The 19388-nt window shown below is 40.9% G+C and overlaps 2 long non-coding RNA genes across 2 annotated transcripts; one reads left to right on the forward strand and one right to left on the reverse strand.

Annotated features, from left to right (window-relative positions):
* Window positions 1-13704: 13704 nt before the first annotated feature.
* LOC133109356 (uncharacterized) lies at window positions 13705-17581 on the reverse strand. Its single transcript, XR_009704727.1, has 3 exons — window positions 17540-17581; window positions 13894-13972; window positions 13705-13801 (listed from the first exon to the last, which is right to left on the reverse strand). It is a non-coding gene; the product is annotated as an uncharacterized LOC133109356 (long non-coding RNA).
* On the forward strand, window positions 17039-18999 carry LOC133109355 (uncharacterized). The gene is made up of 3 exons (XR_009704726.1): window positions 17039-17129; window positions 17913-18017; window positions 18498-18999. It is a non-coding gene; the product is annotated as an uncharacterized LOC133109355 (long non-coding RNA).
* Window positions 19000-19388: the final 389 nt, after the last annotated feature.

Here is a 19388-nt window from a genome sequence, read left to right on the forward strand (position 1 = left end):
GTACCTAGTGGCAATTTAGACTCTCCAATTAACCTAACCTGCATGTCATTGGACTGTGGGAGGAAACCCACATGACATGGGGAGAACATGCAAACTGCACACAGAAAGACCTTCTTTTGATGAGGCAACACACCAACACACCCCTGCACTCATCCCTCCTCCCAGCTATTAGCATTTCTCTTTAAAGACTGCATCCAAATGGTAAATGGTAAATGGTTTGCATTTATATAGCGCCTTTATCCAAAGCACTGTACAATTGATACTTCTCATTCACCCATTCATACACACACTCACACTCCGACAGCGATTGGCTGCCATGCAAGGCACCGACCAGCTCGTCAGGAGCATTTGGGGGTTAGGTGTCTTGCTCAGGGACACTTCAACACAGCCCGGGCAGGGGACCGAACCGGCAACCCTCCGACTGCCAGACGACTGCTCTTACTGCCTGAGCCATGTCGCCATGCATCCAAGTGGGCAGAAGCTGCCTTTATGGGTTTCCCTGCTCAATTCTGGAAGTTGTCAGGTTTCATGTTTTCACTATGTTGTATTTCTAAGTGCGTCGCGTTTCCGTGTTTTAGTGTCACCATATCACTTTGTTCATTCGTTTCACCTGCGTTTCACTTCCTGATTGTTTCCCACACCACCATTTCCCTCGTTACCTGTCTTAAATAAACCCCTCGTTTTGTATGTCTCGTAATAAATAGCAGTGCGTGTGAATAAAGTGCAAATATTTTTAAATAGCTTTTAGTTCAATATTTCAAATGCAGTGGAAACATAACACATTCAATTCCAAATCAAAGCATTAGCTAATTTGAATCAAGTCTGCGTTATTCCACGCTCATTGCGAGCCGCGACATCGGCGGTTCGAATCCGACCGTCTGACATTTGTCGCATGTCTTTCCCTTTCTCTCGCTCCCATTCTTCCTGTCTCTCTATACTATACTGTCCAATAAAGCTGAAAAAGGCCTAAAAAATATCTTTAAAAAAAAGAGTCTGCGTTATTCTTTTACAGGCAGCAAAGAAAAGGAATATTAATCTGTGTAAACAAAATGGCAGTGTCGACATTTTCTTCTCTTCAAACTGTAGAAACTGAAGACATTTTTCAAGATTTAACTTTACTTTAAATTACTGAACTAATATTTTTACGCCACTGCAATGATACACCATAGTGAATTACAATATCACTAGATCCCTACACTAAATACAAACAAAAACAAATCTCTATGATACCACTATGGAAATAAAATAATGCATTCTTCTGCCGGAAAAGACTATTCTTCTAAAATTCAATTGCATCATCAGCAGCAATCTCTTCTAAACCGCACAGGAGCAACAGCAACTAAAACCAGCAAAGAAAAACGTAAATTACATTAAAATCACCAATTTCACATTTTGCACAATAAAACACACAAAAAAGAAAGTAAAAACAGAATAAAACACCCAAATTTAAAACATAATCTAGTCTACACCTCAACTATCACCTACTGTACAATAAGCAACAATCTCCAGACAGTAGGGGTGGCTGGATCCATAGCATCGATACTGTGACTTTGTTTTCGGTATCGATCTCTCCCATAAAATATTGATGCAAATAGCTGAAAAGAAGCATTGCATAATAAAGTATCGGTATTGATATCGATGATACCTATGGCCTAGCATTACTTGGTATCGTATAAAACCCAAAATTTGCAGTATTGACCACTCATTACTGCAGGAGTCGAACCAGTGAAGGTACATCATGTTGTTAGCCAGAAAGTTAATCTGGCTAGCCAAATAGCCCACATGTATGGATAATACACATCACAAACCATGTGACCTTGACTCATCTGCTGTGTTGGAGGACAAGCTGCCTATAGAACGCAATGTATTTTTCCGCCAAGCTAATCAGTGAGCTGAAAAATCCCAAGGACCATTTTTACAAAGTCTAAAATCCAAACTAGTGAGCTATGAGGTTCTTTACTAAATCAGCTAAAAAATGTTGTGGCACATGATGACTTGTATATCCTAGCTAACTGGATATATCCTAAGTCTTTTGGATGTAAAGTCATTACGAAGACGAAAAGATTATGATCTCCTTGTGGTCTTCCACTTCGTATTGTAGCTAGTTTGCTAGCTAGATCGCCACTGAAATATCACATCCATAAATGACACCTCGACATGATCACTGAGTTGCAAAATGCCATAGTGTAACTGAAAAATAATGCTGTGTGCATAAAATATGTTTTACTGTGAGTGATTGTGTGATTACACCTGCTGAGTGTAGGTGTAGGCTATAGGACTGGTAGCTAGTTACGTTGTTAGCTTATTTACGTTGTGTCAGCGCTTTTAGGTCTAAGGTTAAAGGGGTAATAAACCCTAAATAGATGAGTGTCTTGTCTCCGTTTTATAGATAACATTAATCGTATTATTATTATTATTATTATTTTTAATCAAACAATTATGATAATGTAAGTAGTCTGGTTAGTTAGTCAGTCTATTTTTCATGGTTATGGATCATAATGTAGTTGACGTGGGATTTAATAATAATAATTTTTCGCTTGTGGTCATTCTTGTCTATGACACTGCCAAACCCCCAACTGACACCGCCACCTTGTATTAGTTCAGAGGATAACATGTATGTCGCCAATATAATCCACCTGGTGAAATCACACTCAGACAGCAGAAATGTGCTCAGCTTTTGTAAGCAAGGTTCTTGTCGATGAACAAGCCAGCTTTGTAAGAAGAGCAATTATAAGTGAACATTTTGTTTTCTCAGAACGTCAAGACCTAAAGACTATCTTTATAAACGCGTCCAATTTAGTCAGGAGGGAATCATTTACCTGCAGCAATTAATAGAAGTGGACATTGCAAAGCAAACCCTGGGACTAAGGGTGAGCCAAGTATTCATTTCATATGAATACTCGTAACGAATATTTCCTCTTTTCCGAATATGAGTGTTGTACGAGTAATTGGATGAATTATCCGTAATATCTGGATTCACGTCCAAGTCGTTATTTTTATTCATGATTGAAATGAATGTTGTCATTATCAAAGCATTCAATTTTTTTTTTACATTGGCTGTACATCAGTGACAAATGTAGCATATATTGAACACTGTTTCATGATAGGCCAGTTCTCCCTGGTTCCTCCCCCTTCAATGAGTAAAACTGACTGCCTGACAGCTATTTTCCTCACTCCTCCCTTGTGCATGTCAAGAGACTGTTGTGTGAACTTTGTGAACTCCGATTGTAGATTAAGGATATAACTACAAATAATGCATTATTTTATGTTGTGCATGGTTTATCAGTTGCCGACAGTTATCATTTGTCAGCAGCGCCATTAATTTCACAAGCAGGCTGTTGGGAGAGATCTGGCAGTAGGCTACTCGAAACTGTTAGCCTACCTCAGCTAGGGCCTTGCATAGTATTTGCAAAACCCGGAAGTAGTCGACTGCAGCCATTTTGTTGACAAAAGAAAAACGTGTACTGACTTAGCCACAGTGATTGAATGGCCACAGTCAAGAAAAGTAAAAGCAAATATAACAGGGACAGCAAAGAAAATATCCATAAAGCCCCAAACATTTCAAAGTATGAATGGTGGCACTTTGAATGGACTACCTGGGTCAGACATATACTACATACTCTGGTCGGGGTTGTTAAAGAAATTAATTGTACTTAAGTACAGAGTTTCAAAGATCATGTTAACAAATACATTTTTAGCTCTTGAAATGGTGAAGTAGTTGAATTGAAATAACGTTAAGCCAGTTTATTGTAACGTTAACCTTAGGTGGCGGTTGGTAGCCTAGCCGGCTACTTTAGGCTGACTGTACTGTAGTGTATGTCAGACATCACCCGTTACAAGGTATGGGGCAGTTTAGTTCTGACATTACTTATTTTGAAACACCAATAATCCATTATTTAGCTAGCTCAGTATTAAAATACTAGATGATGTGCCACATGTTTTAAAACTTGTGAAAAGGCTAACATAAAAATGTATGAACTGCTTAAATTAATAATCTAGAGGGACTTGAGTCTGCGATCTCCTTCCATTACGTGACATGTCTTCTTGTCGCTGAGGCTAGCTAACTGGTTGGTGATATAATTAACAGCACTATACTATTTCAGCTTAGCTTTACAGCTACATACATAGATGTTTTAGCAAGTTAAGAGTCTATCCATGGCATATTAGCTTGTTAGCTAAAACTATCGATATCTGAACTGGTCAGAGCCAAGGTGGCTACAAATGGAATTAAACATTTGACTCTTCAACGTTATAGGCCTATTTCATTGCATTAGGTAGCTGTGTGACAGATAATCAATGGCCAGCTCATCAAAAGGCATTTGTGTACCACGTACAACTGCAAAAACAATCTCTGGCAGTTTGATTGCCAATATAGGCTTACACTGTTGCTGTTTAGCTAACAAGCTGTTGACTATGCAGTGAACACAATCTAGCTTGCCAATTCAGTTACATAGTTATAAAGCTAAGATGAAATTGTGTTAATTATATTGTTAACTAGGTAGCTAGCAAGCTTTGATTTTATTACAAATTGTATTCTTCCAGGCTTCAGACAAGAGATTGAAGACATGGTTCCATAGACTTTCTATTGTAAAAAAAAATATTAAAATTCCCAAAACATCTGAACTACAACAATCATTGTTTTCATAAACTACTACACATAATTACATTTATTGCTGAAAAAAATTGACTGAACTGGTTTTCTTTGGTTGCTAAATCAGCTTGGGTTCTTACATTGAAGTCAATGGGCAAAAATCTCTTTTGCACTCAGCAGCCATAGAGTACTGAGTGTAGTCATTGCCCCCCCCTACGGTTCCGAAATAGATTTTCCCATTCGTTTTTGCGATAAACATTTCAGAAAGTTCCTAGTTTAAGTATTTTAAGCCATGAACTGAACCATCCAACTACCAGATTTATGGGATGCGTAGTTCATTCCCATTAAGTACTGTTAAGTACACAGTCCTTTACCTTTTCATTTTTTCAATTTTCTAAAGATTGATTAGCTTGAGTTTTATAATTGCATGATTCATCTGGTAGCTAGATCAGAGACTATTCAATGTGAGATGGCAAACTAAGGGGGTACTTCCATCATCAATTCTGGTAGAACAGGGAGACTTCGGCCTGCAGAAATTAACTGCCTGTTGCACGTGTGGCTTATTTGTTTGAGTTACATATTCATTGCCAAAGTAATGTTTTGACAAATTCAACTCATCTCCGCAAATATGTTTTAAAAAACGATTTTAACCATGTTGGGCACGTGTTATGGACATATTTTTCATTCTCGGGTGGGTAAACCGTGAGTTTACGGCATTAAAGCAAAGCAATACAGTTATGCATCAAAATATGAACATGCTTTATTTTAAATTTAAATATTAACATCACTGAACTAGGAACTTTCTGTAATGCCTGGTACAAATGAATGGGGAAGTCTCTTCCGGAACCATTGGGATGACTACAACACCTTGGTACTCTATTTAGAATGCCACAGAATCTGATTTTGTGACACTAGAAAATTATGCCACTAACATTATCTGCCTCTAAGCCGGCATTTTGGCAGTGGGAGGTAAGCTGGCAGGCATTGTTTGTTTGACAGAGCAATTGGCTACGGCATTTATGCACGTTGCCTTATTAGCACGTTATTAGCACGTATAACATGTGCTAAAAATAATTATAATGATCAATTTAAACTGATTTATCACCCAGCTCTATCTGTAGCCCATTAAGAAGTACAGTAGACATTTGGGCACCCTTGGTCAAAAAGCCTTTTGTAATTAATATTTGAGTGAACAGAAGTGAACCTGATCTCTAAATCGTACAGTGTTAAACATGATACGATTCTTCAAATTTTAAAGCAAGATTACTTTTTATTTTAGTCTTTTACAGTTTCAAAATAATAAAGGAAAAAGGCCCTGGGAAAAAGTTTAGTTAGTAATTTGTACCTCCTTCTTGTAAACTTGTAAACGCTTCCTGTAGCCAGTAATTCTCACTTTTGGAATGTTTCCCTATTTTTTCCTGGCAGAACACCTCTAACTCAGAAATATTCTGCGGTGAGTGTTCTGGAGCTTGCCATTTTAATACACAGCGTATGAGATCAGTATATTGGACAGATTATTTTCAGAAGCATAGAAATATAGAACGTGAGGAAATATAAAAGGCCACACCCAGAAGAGGCCAGAGGAGTTTTTAAAGCAAAGTATTTTTATTTATTTAACCTTTCTTTTACCAGGAAATAGTCCCATTAAGATTTGCCTCTCTTTTACAAGGGAGTTATATATTTAGCAATATCTGCCCAATGTCATGTGACAAATATTATACTGCTTTGCCACTTCCATATTGAGCCTCCACTGTCAGCTGTCCGAAAGGCCATCTGAAAGGCAGTATTCTCCTGGGCATCTTGGTATACTGTGGGGGGAAAAAAATCTTATTTTGGTAAAAACAATAAAAATAGAAAATACTACAACCCAATTTAATTTTTCTGGCAGGTACTAACAGTAACTACAGTGGTGTACAAAAATGTGGGTACCCCGGGTCAAAGAGCCTTTTACAATTAATATCTACGTGAACTGAAGCAAACCTGACCTGGTAGAAATGGTACAAAGTTAAACTTGACATTTTTCTTCAAATCTTAAAGCAAGATTACTTTTAATTTTACAATTTCAAAATACAAAAAAAATGGGAAACGGCCATGTGCAAAAGTTTGGGAGCCCTGTTAGTTATTGCTTTGTAGCCAGCTAAGAGTCTTTCAATTCTTACTTTTGGAATATTTCCCCATTCTTCCTGTGGCATGTAAGCGTTTGTATTAATGGGTAAGGCATCAATTGTACAGCGCTTTGGATAGTGGCGCTAAATAAATGCCAGCCATTCACCGTTTATATATATTATATATAGTCTATCACAGTATGCCAATGATGCAGCGACGGATGAGCCAGCACCGGTGACTGACAGGCCTATGTCGACCAGTGATGAGCCAGCAGTGGCCAATGAGAGACAGCGTACGAGCCTGGCTACTGACTCCCCTAAGCTGGAAACTCACTCAACTGGACGAGTAACCAAATCTCCTAGATAAGCAACTCACTAGTTTAGACCAGTGTCCCACCTGCCTAGACTACCAAACCACTCTCCTAGACTAGCAACCTACCTTCCTAGGCTGGCTAATCCCTTGGCTGGCAGTGCACTCTTCTAGGCTGCCAACTGACTTGTTGGACTACTGATTTACCATGATGCTGATGATCAACGAGGGGTTTGTGTCCACAGAGATACAGCAGCAGCAGAGCGAGCTCTTCAGGGCTTTCCCCTGCCGAAGGATCTCCGAAAAGCTCTCTTCTTTCCCACTTTTGCGAAAGGCAAATATCGTTAATATCAACTGTTTTTTAGTTGGGCAACTATCTGTTGAAGTATTCACTGTTCTTTACATTTTAAGTTAAGCAATTAAGTTTGCGAAATACCATTGTAAAATAATCATTCAAGGTTCACAGGGCATTTTCTGGATTCCCTTTGATAACACCATTACTGGATTTAACTGGTACCAAATGAATATGAATATATACACAGTGAATTCAAAAGGAAAATATACATTTCACCATTTTCCATCCAGAGCACATTATCTGTGAGAGGGTCTCAGGCTGATGGTCTACTTCCCCATCTCATCTTTATCACCCTGCTGTTCTTCAGATGTCCCTTCCTGGCTCTCTATGGACCCAGTGAAGGCCTCTACTCCAGGCTCCATCATGGCCACTCCAGTGCTGGGGACGGCCTCCTCGACAGGGCAGAGCTGGCTGGAGGCTTCTGCTACTGCCACTGTGATGATGGATGCAGATATGTAATTAAGGTGTTCAGATTACGGGTGCAAAAGCAGCATTTCACCTGTGAAACAAAGCTGAAATGTGTCTGTTACAAGCCCAGTTTCAACCATTACGCTATACTGCTGTCCTATTTATTAAACTGTCATATTCACCCTTAAAAAGCAATTAGATGGCATAATGTTTGGTACCACAGTTGTACTGTGTCTCTGCTTGGTTGTTGCTGTGTACTTAATGTGGATTACACTTCCCTTTTATATAATAAATTAATAGTGTCTCCTGGGTTAAAACTGGGTCATTATTAAATGACTGAAATGAAAATTAAAAACGCTGTGTACAGTACTTACTCCATCCTCCAGCTCTTCCATAATGGTCTCCATTATCTCAGCAAATCGATAACCGTAACTATAACCCTGCAATATGACAAAGGCCAAGAGAAAGCAAGACTAGATTAGTGTAGACTAGGCTATAGTGCAATCAGCCAAGCTATGAACACTTTTTTCCTTTGCCCTTCATTTTGGAGGGATTTGCACTTAACTGTACGTTACATTTGATTCCAAAAACCCATAGGTTACATATAAAAACAAATTAGTACTGTTCACATGAATGATGGGTTTTAAATAACAACATCCATTATGGAAGAATCCTATATGTACACTCAAATTTGCTGCCACAAATTTGCTGCTTGTACAGTTCTGCAACTTCTCTAGAAATGAAAACGTAAGCTATTTGATACACAAAAAATCCATCCTGTCAGACAAAAATTAAGATCTGTGAAGATTAAAGGCCCTTCCACACGAAGGCGGATTTTCCGCACGGAATTTTGCAGATTAACAAACATGTGTTCTAATGAGTCTGCACACCAAAAGGCGAAATTTGCTGCGCGGAAAAAAATATCGGTCCGTTTTTTTTCACCTGGTAAGCGTGATGGTGGGAACTGAAACTCACAGGAGTCAGTAATCTGCCAAAGATTAGCCAATGGCCCCTGAACTAGACGACATTCTTTATGTTCAGAAAAACTGGGATGTCTTCACCAATTACATCAATGATGATGCTGTCCAACAGGACAGTCGATACTACAGTGACTTGCTCTTCAAAAGTGCAGATCTTCAACTCCACATTTCTCTTCAATTCCTTGCTTTATTTCAATTGGCAGGGCTCTCAGTGGGACAAGACACTTGCTCTCAGTGTATACCTTCTGCTGGAGCAGATCCAGTGAAGAAAACTCCCAACACTGACGTAACTGGTGTCGTGTGGCGAGGGTGCGACATGTTTTTGAAGTTGCCAATGTTTCGGGCCAACTTTTTGAAGTATTGATGCTTCCCTTCAAAACGCATACACCACAGGGGTTTGAGAGGGCCAAATTCACAAATAAGCCGGGGGTAATGAATAAGATAGTGTAGTTTTGGGGGGAAGGAACCAGGAAAACCTGCAATTTGAATCTCGAGGAGGGCTAAAACACTTTCACAAATCTTTGAGGACAAAATTAGGTCTCCAATTTTTCTGCACTGCAGGTAAACTTCCCAGTGTACATCACCCCCAGGAACGTAGTTTCCAATGACAAAGGGAAGAATTCTGAAAAGCCACCAATTTTCAGCCGCAGATCCCTGTAACCTCCCTTGTTTTAGAACACTAGTCGAAATCTTCTGAGGGATGTTCCGCCTGTCATGGTACCCAACCTGGAATGCAGCAAGCTCTGTGTTGAGACAGTCAACTGACACAATGTTTGGCTCATGGAAAGATTTGATTACCCTGCTTAGACGAGGGGGACTACTCCCTCAAGAAAATCATGCATCAAATCAGGTGGAAAACTTTTGATGACATCAAAGTATTCAAGTTTGGAAAATGCACACTTGCTCACAACTCCGATATGTGCTCTTTGAAATGTCAGGGATTTCTTTGAGGGCTTGAAGATGGTACTGGTGTGCTGCAGAGGAACGGAGGGTTAGGGGCGGTGTCTACAGAAAGCGTTTTTTGAGCTGCCAGCTCTTCCCAGCGCCACGCCTCGCGTTTTAGCGCTCTCAGCGGCTAGCGTTTTTTGGTGGAGCACTCTGGGCGCCTTGAGTTGAAAATAGTTCAACTTTTGGAGAGGAGCGGCGCTCATCAATGTCACTTTTTTTTGACCGACCAATCATAATCGAGAAGAGGTGGGACCAACAAAGATCAACAGACATGGCGGAGGAGAGGCTGATTCTTGCGGTGTCCGACAACCCGGTCATATACGATCTTACCATGAAGGGCTATCACGATTAAAACAAAGAACAAAGCCTGGAGAGATGTCTCAGACATTTTGGGTGTTTCAGGTGAGAATTATTAATTGTATTCTCTTGTTGGGTTGATGTTAGCTTGCTGTTTACCTTGTAGTTATGCTAGCTAGCTAACGTTAGCTACTAACTGTCAGAGTTTAGCCAACTGTCAGTTTGTATGCTCTTGTTAGGTTGATGTTAGCTTGCTGTTTACCTTGTGTTAGTTATGTGAATTAGTAGCTAGCTAACGTACATAATCTTATATCAACAGCTGACGACTGCAAAAAAAAAAATGGAAATACCTCAGGGACAAATATTTAAAGGAAAGAAAATTAGAGATGGAGAGGAAGAGAAGTGGAGCCATGGCCACCTCACATAAGAAGTGGAAGTACATGGGCATTCTGGGGTTCCTTGAGCCTCACTGTAGGGAGAGGGCCACAACAATGAAGATGAATATTTTATGATGAGTCTGGTGCCCTCTGTTCGGAGGCTTACCAATCAAAAGAAGGCGCAAGTTCGTATGCGTTTTCTACAAGTGCTATATGATGTGGAGTTTAGGGAGATGTAGACACACACACACACATTTTTTTCTTTTCTTTTCTCTATCCTAATATTTCAAATACAAAACATTTTTCACTTGTTTTCATCAGTTTTTACTTTCTTGGCTGCATTGGAACTCACAATCAGTTCAACAATAAAAAATGTATTGCCACACTGTATTTGACCTTTTTTATATGAACACCTGAATTAACTACGCACAAAATAAATAAGTTTAGATATTTTATTTGATTATTATTATCACTAGATGTATAGGGTATGGATGTGTGTAGTAGCTGGTTTGCTGCCGATGGTAAGGAGCAGGGGGGCGGGGAGTTGTAGGGCTCAGAGGATGCTGTCCTGCCAAGGCACTTGACCATCTGGAGAGGAGTAGAAGTAGCTGGTGAAGGTCTCTCTCACTGCAGCTGCTTCTCTGGAGGCGTTGTTGCTGCCGACCCTGGGGATGCTCTGCACTGCACCCTGTGACTCTGCTGGCATGGTTGTAGTGCGGGGGACATCTTCTCCGTCACAATCCCAGTGCAGGAAGTTGTGGAGGATACAGGTGGCCTTCACTACGCACTCCGCAACCTCTGGGGACACTCCAAGAACCTCCACTGGGTGGAAAGAATTCCAAAGGAGCACTCTATCATCCGTCTTGCATAGGATAGCCGATGGTTAAAGATCCTCCTCTCTTTCCCCAGATGTTGGCCAGGGTAGGGCCTCAAGAGGTTCCTCCGAAGAGGAAATGCCTCATCTGCGAGTGTAACCGGGTGCATAAATGTAAGGTTCAACCTAAAGTACGCCCAGTCACACAATATAACAGAGGCCCCCTCTACAGTTTGATAATAACAAGACAGAGACGTGGTCTAAGTTAAATGCAATTACTTTATTAAATCAATTCTGATGCTGGAAGGCAATAATGAGGTTAAGACAAATGCTCATATTCATATAAAAATATATTTATTTTGAACATCAATTTTACCAGAATAAATAGGGATAAAGTAGACTGATGTAAAGGTTAAGGATGGTGGGTGACGATGCTGATGGGATGGGGCATACTGACCTTCAGGGCTCCCAATGTGTAGTTGCAACCCAGTGCTCTCTCACAGCAAGCCTTACTGCAAACAACGTGATACTATATGTGATTCAGGTGCCATTAACACTTACACACTAACATGTGAGGAGGGTACCCCCATTGACTAACCCCGCCACCAATCAGCACCGAGCCCACCATACAACAAGAGACAAGTCCTAAAAGTCCAAGGAATAACCTAACTACAGCCTACCTATACCAGTTGCTTCAATACATGAAAATAAAGAAAATAGAAAAGTACAAGTGCGCCTCTAAGAAGCCACACCAAGAAGACTCCAGGCACGAAGGTGTAATATAGGCTACACACCACGCGCACCTTAGGTCGTCCGGCCAACAACTAGTCTATAGCCGTGCAACACGGGACACTAGCGAACGTGCTCGACAGCAGGCGGGTTCCGCCTGCCTGACAAGCGCAACCAAACGAACTTCAAATAAAACACCGAGGCAAAACAGCAGTGACTGTTGCACCTACAAAGTGAAGAAAGTCACTGTTAATCTGGTATGTTATAATTAAAATCGAATCAGAATATACATACAGCAAAACGGTACATTACCAAACAATCCATGGAATTCTAAGCTGCGCGAGTTCTTACTTCCGTGTTTCGGAGAAGACTCCGCAAACAGACGCATGTTAATAAATGAATTAGAAGAGAATATAACATTACTGTTGATGAATGCCAAGTAATTACAGCTATAGAAATATAGCCCACCTACCGAAATCAGGGGACACAGCTAAATCGCAACGAATTACCCAACAGACAACGGACAGCAAGCTGCAACCAAAGCATTGTGTTAGTCTGCGGTGCTCCTAATGCACGCAATATTATCAGGGGGAAAACAGAATAGATGTTCTCTTACCTCTCGTGGTAAGGCAGGCAGACATGAGGAGAGGACGAGACAGGAAACAGGAAATCAATCAGAGAGATCACAGGAAGAGAAAGGAAAAATATTTAAAAGGTAGGGAGCCAAGAGATTGGTTCAACAGATGAGATCCTGCCGGTGCCACTCCCCCCACCCCAATTACTGCGAGTCTAACTCGCCTTGTCACACAAGGAAGACCATCTTCATACATATTTTGTGCAAAGCTTTTTTTGACCCTAATGGGTTCACCACTTCAAATGATGAAGCTGGTATTCAGATTTAACATGTGCAAATGCTGAATCAAAGACAAAATCTAAATCTTCATGATCTTCAACTTCGTCTGTCGTGAGACAGTATCAGTAACTCGAATACAACCAGACAATACAGCGTCAGATCATAAAAGACAAGTCTAGTCCAATAGTCCAGTAAATGGAAGTAGGACAATGTAACAAGTGTAGAAATTCCTTACCTCAGACACACTGCCAGGCGTTGTTCTGGGTCGATGGGCACCCTGTAATTGGTGAGCTGTCTCCCCAGGTGAGGGGCAAGGATAAGAAGAAGCGCCTCGTACTCCGCCACACTCATCCGAAAATACTGACGGAACCTATCGTTGTAGAGTTTCAGCTCTTGGATGAGCCGATGAAACTCACCCTGCTGTCGCCTCCACTCCAACAAGGGGTGAACCCAATACCCAGCTAACACAGGACGTCGTGGCGACGTCGTCAGGACGTCTGTTATTGGTCGTTATTAGTCGTGATGACGTGGTAGAGCGACGTCGCTGAGACGTGACCATGAAAGTCCCAGATCCGTTCTGGCGACGTCGTTATCGGACCTTGTGGAGACGTATCTGGTATGTACTGGCGACGTCGTGACAACGTCTTATTGTATAAAATCTAGAAAGTCTACATGATTATTTGTTACATACCTTCTTCACTGGAGTTGTATCTGGAATTTGGCACAAGCTTTCTTTTGCCAAGACTTGCACCTGAACTTTCCACAGCAGACCCTTCTTCTGCTTTCTTTGACCATTTCCTGGCCTTATCATAGTCATCTAAGGATCCAAGATAATTTCATGAAATAATGATAGTTGTCAGCTACTTACTTTTTTCTCAGTGTACTTTTAAAATGCTAACCATTCAGTAACACATTTTGGTACCTGTTGTAGCAAACACCCTGACCCTGTGAAGTGTCCAATTCTCTTCATCAGGAAGCTCTCTTCTTTGCACCCTTTTGGATGCTTTTGATGGTGGCCAATAGCTGTACACCCCCTGCATATAGGGAGGTTACAGAAAGATTAACATAAACAAATTACAGTATATTTCAAATACTTTTAAGATGACATAATAAGAGAACACTTTACCTCATTCTCCTTTTTTATCCAGATATCTGGAACCATTTCCACAGTCCCTTCAGCCAGAAACTCAACTATACAATACATGCTGCAGATGACAAGAAAGAAACAATAATAATGTAAGTTAGTAAATATTTAAGTTTCATTGCAAATGGACACACATCATTCAGTCACACCACCTCTTACAGTGGCTATAAAAAGTATTCACCGTTCTAAAGAAGAATTTTTATACTTTCAAAAAAAATCCACAATTTACTTTTCACTATGAGAGAATAAAGTACTTTGTCTAGAACTCAAACAATAACTACCCATTAAGAGGATGTTGAACGTAGAGTAAGGTAGCATCATGTCAGCAGTGAGGGTGGAGAATTAAAGCTGATGCAGCACTGTCATGAATATTGTCTTGTCTCCTTTTACTGTTTTAATTGCTCTTGTCTTCAGATCACGTTTGGGAATCAACCTGGTTACTGAGTGTGCAGTGATGTACTTGTACACACCAACTAGATAGGAGCTGCATGGTTTCTCAAACAATGGGGTAGGCTTGTTGTATACCCTGCAAAGAGTCTTCTCTATCTGTGTCTCCAATCACTGTACAGCAGACTTCCTCTTTAAGGACAAATGCCCTGTCTTTGTCTTGTTTTGACATGTGTTTTTCTTTTGTTGTCAGTTTTTCCATCTTGTACTCCTCCAGTCTCATGGCCACCTGAGCAAGAGGATTCCTCCCTGACCTGACCTTCTTCTTGAGAGTCTGAAGGTAATTCTCAAACATGAAACAACTGCAATTATCCAGACCCTTAAAAGCAGTTGCCATAGTTGCCATGTGCAACAAAGAATGTGTATTGTACACTAGGAACTCCTTCCCATAGAGTGCTCTTCCTTTCACAACAAAGTATTGGAGAAGGTTGTGTGCGTAGGGAGAATGCTCCTTTGCAAGGTCAGGGCAAACTAAGATTGCCAGTGCTACATTTAGTGTCAGGAAGTGTACAAAAACATTTAACAATCCCCTTTAACACAAGTTTCCCTGTGTAAAGCAGAAACTGACGGAACTCAGTAGCCTTCCACCTCTCCAATTCATCCAGACCCCTGGGTTTCCGGGAGAAACAGGACGGTATGCTGTCCTTTAGACTCAGTAGTCTGCTGCTTACTTCATTGGTTTGTTGTGCTGACATTCCAACCCTCCTCTCTCCTTTTGTCCATATTAAGAGCAGCCTTTTCATGACACCAAGACAGGCCTGGTGCATGTAGTCGATCGGGAAACATTGCACCATGTCAATAGGCAGGTTGGTCAGCGGTGTTTTGCCATTGTGGTGTTCTGCCTGTGTCTGGCTTCTGAATGCCTCATCCGTCCTTAACTCCAGGTTGTCTGTCTCCTGGTAAGTGACTCTACCCAGCCACTCCCCCCTTTGTTGACAATGATCACAGCCATAGTAACCCGAGTATTGCTTAATTTTCTTAATCATTGCTCGTGCTGGGGCATCACAAGCAAAGCAAATCAACTGAACCTTGATTGTTGTCTCTCTGTATTCAAGCCCCTGTTCTAAAAGTTGACCCAAATCCCTAACTGTTTCGTTCAAAAAATCTAGATCTGTTGGTCGTCTAGCACCAGATGTTAAGGCTGTGGGGAAAATGCTGACTGGATCCAGTAACACAGCGCAGAGGACAGGCCACATGTTGGTTCTAGAGCTTTTGAACAGAGGAAGCCCATTGACATTGAATGACAGTTTTAGTGTGTTGAGGTGGGCTGTTTGTTCCTGTGGGTACTTATCTAATGTTTCTAACAGTTTCTGCTGCAGTGGAAAGCATACATACTCCATCCCTGATATTTTCTGAGTATCAATCTTTCGGGGGGTTTGTAGCAGAGTACGGGCAGTGGTAGGCAGCTCACTGTGCCCATGATTTTGTAAGAGCTTCAGCAATTTGTCCACTGCGTTGAGTTTGATTTGACACTCATTGGTCCCTGTAGCCAGTTCCTCTGCCAATGACGACACACCCTCATTGACTTCCAAGTCATCTTCAAAGTCTGAGGTATGAGTTGTGTCATTCAAGTGATTAATCATTTCCCACGTGTTCTCTACAGACTGTTCACTAATATCCTCAGAGGGTAAGTCAATGACTTCCTCCATGTCTGAAGGAGAATCATCCGCCATCTCAACTTGTTTCATGGGATGGAACTGGCAGAGGTTGATCATGAGGAACACCTGAAGCTATGCCAATTTCTTTTTAGCAATCTTCTTGCAGACCTGCAAGTCTTAAGATATATTCTAGCTCTCTCCCGTCTTTCCTCACTCATCCTAAGGCAAACACAAAGATGACACAGCAAGTGTGTGTTTTGATATGGCAATAATAACAAATCTCTCCTTTGGACTGAGTAAAACTGTTCTTCCTTTTGCAGTCAATAGTATGTTCACATACTATTACTGGGACTGTAAATACAGATCTCACCAGGGCCCCGACCAAGTCACACATTCTGCCCATCTCATGCACACACACACATACACACACATAGACACAATATAGTGTATACACATATTTACATACCGTCACACACTTTCACATACCTACATACTTTCATATTGTAAATAATGTTGCTTCTTGTATAGACTATCTGTAAATACTGTTGCATATTTTGTAATCAAATCCTGATTCATGTAGTGTCGCTGGGCACAAGGGGATGAAAGCCCCGAAGTAAACTCTTTGCTGCCCCCCATCGCCTAATGTATTCTCTCCTTGCCACTTTTCATTTGTTTTCCATTCTTAAAAGAGATTCACAAAATAAAAATGATCAGCCTATTTGTTTCATTGCATTAATCTAACTCCAAGTGATAATGTGATGTAGGCCATCAGATTGCTTGCTGGGATTAACTGATCTTTGATGGTTAATATTATAATACTTTTATACTAGAGTAATGTTTGACGATTATTGGAATAATGCTTCCAATGATCATCATTGGTTTGGTTCTTCTGCACCTAAATGGAAGCATAAATGCATGCTTAGCTGTAAGCCTATCTAGACTTCCAGCTTAAAATGCTGTTTTCATGGGTAAATTTTGGGACGGAAACAGCTCAGTCATGTGACTTAAAAGTTAGCTACGTCAGAACTGATTGGACTCAGGCGTTTCCATTTCCCAGGATTCACATGTACTGTTTTTAGAATCAGACAAAAACCACCTGAAGAGAGCGGATTCACTTTAATGCGGATAAGAGGAATTTGTGGAAGTGCTAAGTTGTTTATCTCATACAGAAGGGTATGCTTCATGTAGATTAATGATTTTAGTGTCACATTCTCTGTAAAATCGTTGACTAAAATCTAATACGACTTGTTAGTTAACTACGTAGGGACGCTGAAACGGGATCGCCTTCATTTAATTTAATGTGTGAGAGGAAAAGCAGCCTTGAAGAGCCGTATCTGCACCGTCAGTAACGTAAAGCTATCGATGATATATTAACATTTGCACCCAGCTCGCTAGTTAATTCGTTCGAGTAACGCGTTGGATTAAGTTGAATTACCTCAGAGCCAACGGCTAAAGTTTTAGCCATTAGGCTAGCTGAGGTAATTCAAATGGGAAACATGAGACAGCTAACTTTAAAGTGTTCCTACCCGCATTAACAGCAAATACTTACCATTAATAGTATGACTTCATACAAAAATACTCACCTTAAATCGTCTTCAGGGGGAAATTGATGTTGATGGTCAGCCTTTCCTGACGCTATCAGAAATGTACACAATATATATACAAAAACCTGCTATTCATGGGTACCAAAGACGTCACTTCCGGAATGCCCGCCACCATATTTGTGTCCAACGGACACTTTTCGACCGTCATGGCAGCGAATACAGCGCATCTAAGCGAGACAGAAAGAAAGCGATATTTGGAAAAAACGGCGATTATTGGTTGTGATCCTTATTTATTACCTTTAACTTTATTTTGTCCCTTAAAATCTGCGAAGCGTCTGCCCCAACTTACTTTCCCCGACATTACATTTATCTGATACATAATCCATCCCCATACACCGGAGACAGCCTTAAGGCTTTCAAGAGTACGGATGCCTATCAATACTCAGTTGCAGGATGGGTCAACGACACCAATATATGGCATCTGGAAACAAAAAACATATTTGTGATCACAGGACATGTAAGTATTTGTATTTTATTTATTTATCCAGAAAGGTCCCATTGAGATACGAGATCTCACATGCACACAGTTACACACATTCACACATATGGTCATTTTAGAGTCACCAATTAACCTAAGTAATTCAACAACAATCATCAACCGTGTTATTTTGGTGGTGGTTAAGTCTAGAGTGATAGTGATTGCTTTGGCTTTGTGCGTTTCATTTACATGTGGCTATTAACGTTAGACTTTACACAGTTCTCGGTCGCTCTGATCAGAAATGCAGGGCAACCAGCTGCGGGTCTGAAACTAGGCATAGCCTAGTCTACTACGTAATTGCGCCTCCTTGAGTTTGTTTAAAATAATGACATCGCTCCCATTATTTAACCAAGTAACATTGTCAACAAAATGTGGAACAATATTTTTTATCTTGTGACTAACTGGCTGACCACTAACATCCCTAAATTATAATAAAGTGCTGCATTTTTCACTTAACAGGTCAATCATTCCCAGGCTCTGAACACAAAAGCAACATGTCCATGGATAGTGGTGCAGGAGATCGGGACAGTGGTGATGGCACATTGCACATGTATGGCAGGGTTGGGAGAGGTGTGTTCCCATGCTGCGGCACTGATGTTCACAGTTTTGGCTGCTGTTGACAAGAGAGAAGGACAGACATGCACCGAGAAGCCATGCGCATGGACAAAGCCTAGCATGAAAAAGTTAAATATGATAAGCTGTCTAACATATTTGCTAAGCAAGAGCAAGAAACTCAAGACCATTTGCAGCACATGAGACCATCCGCTGATGAGTTCAAGTTCTTCTGTGAACAGCTCCACCAAAGCGAAGACCAAGAGGCAAAGCCCAAGAAAAGTGCGATCCTGTCAGTCATCGAAGGCCATTCCCTCAGATACATGCCCAAGACTGTACAGTTGGATCTGCCAACACCTCTGATCACTCTGTATGCAAGCACCAGGCTTGAAATGGATTTGCCTGCACTGCTGGAGGAGGGTGCTAAGATCTTTGAGAAGCTGCATCTCACACCAGAGCAGGTAATAAATGAGAATGGCTCTCGTTAAAACAAATGTCTTGTTAAAACAAGTGCCAAGAATGTCACAATTCCAATATATAAACATCACAGAGTTCATTAAGAATTGCTTCATTTGTGAGAATTACAGCTCTTTTGATAGTTAAAATTCTTTTTTGAGTGTTTGTTAGTTGAAGAGAAGACCAGGGAACAGAGAAAGTCTAAAGTGTGGTTTGATCAGAGAGCAGGAAGAGTTACTGCATCATCGTTCCATGAGGCAGCCAGGACAGAGAAATCACCATCTCTGATTAAGAGAGTTTGCTATCCTCGCTCCTCTCAGTTTTCGACTGAAGCGTCCAGGT

The sequence above is a fragment of the Conger conger genome, chromosome 14, assembly GCF_963514075.1.
Source record: "Conger conger chromosome 14, fConCon1.1, whole genome shotgun sequence".
Lineage (NCBI taxonomy): Eukaryota > Metazoa > Chordata > Actinopteri > Anguilliformes > Congridae > Conger > Conger conger.